The sequence below is a fragment of the Durio zibethinus genome, unplaced genomic scaffold (genome assembly GCF_047325235.1).
Source record: "Durio zibethinus cultivar Kanyao isolate XHJ-2024 unplaced genomic scaffold, ASM4732523v1 HiC_scaffold_393, whole genome shotgun sequence".
In the NCBI taxonomy this organism is placed as follows: Eukaryota; Viridiplantae; Streptophyta; class Magnoliopsida; order Malvales; family Malvaceae; genus Durio; species Durio zibethinus.
In genome coordinates this window covers 175,001-180,000 of record NW_028323016.1, presented here as the reverse complement: position 1 = coordinate 180,000, position 5,000 = coordinate 175,001, and positions in this window count along the sequence as shown.

Here is a 5,000-nt window from a genome sequence, read left to right as displayed (position 1 = left end):
CCTTATAAAAAAATTTTAAAAAATCCCGAACCGCAAAAAGTTTCGAAAATCATGAAAAATAGAAAACGAGTCACCTTCCAACGAAACTTCACGTGAAGGCTTAGGGGACCATTGTATGAATTTACAAGCCATAAAAATGGCATTGGCACGGCAGAAATTTGAAGATGTGCCTAAACCCACCAGGGCCCAGCGTGTGCCGATGGTGCTCGAGGCAACCGCCCGCACCAGGGCCCAGCGTGTGCCGATGGTGCTCGAGGCAAGCGCCCGCACCAGGGCCCAGCGTTTGCCGACGGTGGTCGAGGCAACCGCCCGCACCAGGGCCGATAGTGTGCCGATGGTGCTCGAGGCAACCTGTCGCACCAGGGCCCAGCGTGTGCCGATGCTGGTCGAGGCAAGCGCCCGCACCAGCGCCCAGCGTGTGCCGATGGTGCTCGAGGCAACCTGCCGCACCAGGGCCCAGCGTGTGCCGATGGCGCTCGAGGCAAGCTCCCGCACCAGGGCCCAGCGTGTGCCGATGGTGCTCGAGGCAACCTGCCGCACCAGGGCCCAGCGTGTGCCGATGGTGGTCGAGGCAACCTGCCGCACCAGGGCCCAGCGTGTGCGGATGGTGCTCGAGGCAAGCGCCCGCACCAGGGCCCAGCGTGTGCCGATGGTGATCGACGCAACCTGCCGCACCAGGGCCCAGCGTGTGCCGATGCTGGTCGAGGCAAGCGCCCGCACCAGCGCCCAGCGTGTGCCGATGGTGCTCGAGGCAACCGACCGCACCAGGGCCCAGTGTGTGCCGATGGTGCTCGAGGCAACCTGCCGCACCAGGGCCCAGCGTGTGCCGATGGCGCTCGAGGCAAGCTCCCGCACCAGGGCCCAGCGTGTGCCGATGGTGCTCGAGGCAACCTGCCGCACCAGGGCCCAGCGTGTGCCGATGGTGGTCGAGGCAACCGCCCGCACCAAGGCCGAGCGTGTGCCGATGGTGGTCGAGGCAAGCGCCCGCACCAGGGCCCAGCGTGTGCCGATGGTGGTCGAGGCAAGCGCCCTCACCAAGGCCGAGCGTGTGCCGATGGTGGTCGAGGCAACCGCCCGCACCAGGGCCCAGCGTGTGCCGATGGTGGTCGAGGCAAGCGCCCTCACCAAGGCCGAGCGTGTGCCGATGGTGGTCGAGGCAACCGCCCGCACCAGGGCCCAGCGTGTGCCGATGGTGGTCGAGGCAAGCGCCCGCACCAAGGCCGAGCGTGTGCCGATGGTGGTCGAGGCAAGCGCCCGCACCAGGGCCCAGCGTGTGCCGATGGTGGTCGAGGCAAGCGCCCTCACCAAGGCCGAGCGTGTGCCGATGGTGGTCGAGGCAACCGGCCGCACCAAGGGCCGGCGTGTGCCGATGGTGTTCGAGGCAACCGCCCGCACCAGGGCCCAGCGTGTGCCGATGGTGGTCGAGCCAGGAGCCCGCACCAAGGGCCGGCTTGTGCCGATGGTGTTCGGGGCAACCGCCCGCACCAGGGCCCTGCGTGTGCCGATGGTGCTGGGGGCAACCGCCCGCACCAGGGCCCAGCGTGTGCCGATGGTGCTGGGGACAAGCGCCCGCACCAGGGCCCAGCGTGTGCCGATGGTGCTGGGGGTAACCGCCCGGACCAGGGCCCAACGTGTGCCGATGGTGGTCGAGGGAACCGCCCGCACCAGGGCCCAGCGTGTGCCGATGGTGCTGGGGGCAAGCGCCCGCCCCAGGGCCCAGCGTGTGCCGATGGTTATCGGGGCAACCGGCCGCACCAGGGCCCAGGGTCTGCCGATGGTGCTCGAGGCAACCGCCCGCACCAAGGCTCAGCATGTGCCGATTGTGATCGAGGCAACAACCCACACCAGGGCCCAGCTTGTGCCGATGGCAGTCGAGGCAAGTGCCCGTACCGAAGGGCAGCCTATGCCGATGATGGTCGATGCATGTGCCATCACCATGCGTCATCATGTGCCATTGATGGTCGAGGCCTTGGCCGAAGTTCGATTTTGAGCCACGGTGCCCATGCTTGGCTCCAGCATGTGCTGGTGCCGCATTTTTTTCACTCGGGACAGCATCGCCGGAGCATCGCCGGAGCATCGCCGGAGTACCGCCGGAGAACCTGACCGGCGGCATTGGGGTTCCGGCGATTGGGAGGGGGGCCGGGGGGTGTGCGCACATGATGTGCGATGGGTGCTGGTACTTGGCCTTGTGTTGGCCCCCTATCCCTCATCAAACCTCTGAGAATTCACACCCCCTTAAAGAGCATTTGAGATTTTACAGGTTTGCTACCAGTAGCCGTTAAAGTGTCTGAAATGGGGACACTTTTTTCAAACGGTCACAAAATCTTCTCTACTTCGAGTTTTTAGCTGAATTTTTTTGTGCATGCCAACAAAAATAGAAGGATCATGCCTACAAAATTTGGGGCCAAAAATCCTTATAAAAAAATTTTAAAAAATCCCGAACCGCAAAAAGTTTCGAAAATCATGAAAAATAGAAAACGAGTCATCTTCCAACGAAACTTCACGTGAAGGCTTAGGGGACCATTGTATGAATTTACAAGCCATAAAAATGGCATTGGCACGGCAGAAATTTGAAGATGTGCCTAAACCCACCAGGGCCCAGCGTGTGCCGATGGTGCTCGAGGCAACCGCCCGCACCAGGGCCCAGCGTGTGCCGATGGTGCTCGAGGCAAGCGCCCGCACCAGGGCCCAGCGTGTGCCGACGGTGGTCGAGGCAACCGCCCGCACCAGGGCCGATAGTGTGCCGATGGTGCTCGAGGCAACCTGTCGCACCAGGGCCCAGCGTGTGCCGATGGTGATCGAGGCAACCTGCCGCACCAGGGCCCAGCGTGTGCCGATGCTGGTCGAGGCAAGCGCCCGCACCAGCGCCCAGCGTGTGCCGATGGTGCTCGAGGCAACCGACCGCACCAGGGCCCAGCGTGTGCCGATGGTGCTCGAGGCAACCTGCCGCACCAGGGCCCAGCGTGTGCCGATGGCGCTCGAGGCAAGCTCCCGCACCAGGGCCCAGCGTGTGCCGATGGTGCTCGAGGCAACCTGCCGCACCAGGGCCCAGCGTGTGCCGATGGTGCTCGAGGCGACCTGCCGCACCAGGGCCCAGCGTGTGCGGATGGTGCTCGAGGCAAGCGCCCGCACCAGGGCCCAGCGTGTGCCGATGGTGGTCGAGGCAACCGCCCGCACCAGGGCCCAGCGTGTGCCGATGGTGGTCGAGGCAACCTGCCGCACCAGGGCCCAGCGTGTGCCGATGGTGCTCGAGGCAACCGACCGCACCAGGGCCGAGCTTGTGCCGAAGGTGGTCGAGGCAAGCGCCCGCACCAGGGCCCAGCGTGTGCCGATGGTGCTCGAGGCAACCGACCGCACCAGGGCCGAGCGTGTGCCGATGGTGGTCGAGGCAACCTGCCGCACCAGGGCCCAGCGTGTGCCGATGGTGGTCGAGGCAAGCGCCCGCACCAGGGCCCAGCGTGTGCCGATGGTGGTCGAGGCAAGCGCCCGCACCAGGGCCCAGCGTGTGCCGATGGTGGTCGAGGCAACCTGCCGCACCAGGGCCCAGCGTGTGCCGATGGTGGTCGAGGCAAGCGCCCGCACCAGGGCCCAGCGTGTGCCGATGGTGGTCGAGGCAACCTGCCGCACCAGGGCCCAGCGTGTGCCGATGGTGGTCGAGGCAAGCGCCCGCACCAGGGCCCAGCGTGTGCCGATGGTGGTCGAGGCAAGCGCCCGCACCAGGGCCCAGCGTGTGCCGATGGTGGTCGAGGCAACCTGCCGCACCAGGGCCCAGCGTGTGCCGATGGTGGTCGAGGCAAGCGCCCGCACCAGGGCCCAGCGTGTGCCGATGGTGGTCGAGGCAACCGCCCGCACCAGGGCCCAGCGTGTGCCGATGGTGGTCGAGGCAACCTGCCGCACCAGGGCCCAGCGTGTGCCGATGGTGCTCGAGGCAACCGACCGCACCAGGGCGGAGCGTGTGCCGATGGTGGTCGAGGCAACCGCCCGCACCAGGGCCCAGCGTGTGCCGATGGTGGTCGAGGCTGCCGATGGTGGTCGAGGCAACCTGCCGCACCAGGGCCCAGCGTGTGCCGATGGTGGTCGAGGCAACCTGCCGCACCAGGGCCCAGCGTGTGCCGATGGTGGTCGAGGCAACCGACCGCACCAGGGCCGAGCGTGTGCCGATGGTGCTGGTCGAGGCAACCGACCGCACCAGGGCCGAGCGTGTGCCGATGGTGCTCGAGGCAAGCTGCCGCACCTGGGCCCAGCGTGTGCCGATGGTGGTCGAGGCAACCGCCCGCACCAGGGCCCAGCGTGTGCCGATGGTGATCGAGGCAATCGACCGCACCAGGGCCCAGCGTGTGCCGATGGTGCTCGAGGCAACCTGCCGCACCAGGGCCCAGCGTGTGCCGATGGTGGTCGAGGCAACCTGCCGCACCAGGGCCCAGCGTGTGCCGATGGTGGTCGAGGCAAGCGCCCGCACCAGGGCCCAGCGTGTGCCGATGGTGGTCGAGGCAACCGACCGCACCAGGGCCCAGCGTGTGCCGATGGTGCTCGAGGCAAGCGCCCGCACCAGGGCCCAGCGTGTGCCGATGGTGGTCGAGGCAACCGACCGCACCAGGGCCCAGCGTGTGCCGATGGTGCTCGAGGCAACCTGCAGCACCGGGGCCCAGCGTGTGCCGATGGTGGTCGAGGCAAGCGCCCGCACCAGGGCCCAGCGTGTGCCGATGGTGGTCGAGGCAAGCGCCCGCACCAGGGCCCAGCGTGTGCCGATGGTGCTCGAGGCAACCGCCCGCACCAGGGCCGAGCGTGTGCCGATGGTGGTCGAGGCAAGCGCCCGCACCAGGGCCCAGCGTGTGCCGATGGTGATCGAGGCAAGCGCCCGCACCAGGGCCCAGCGTGTGCCGATGGTGGTCGAGGCAAGCGCCCGCACCAGTGCCCAGCGTGTGCCGATGGTGGTCAAGGCAAGCGCCCGCACCAGGGCCCAGGTGTGCCGATGGTGGTCGAGGCAAGCGCCCGCACCA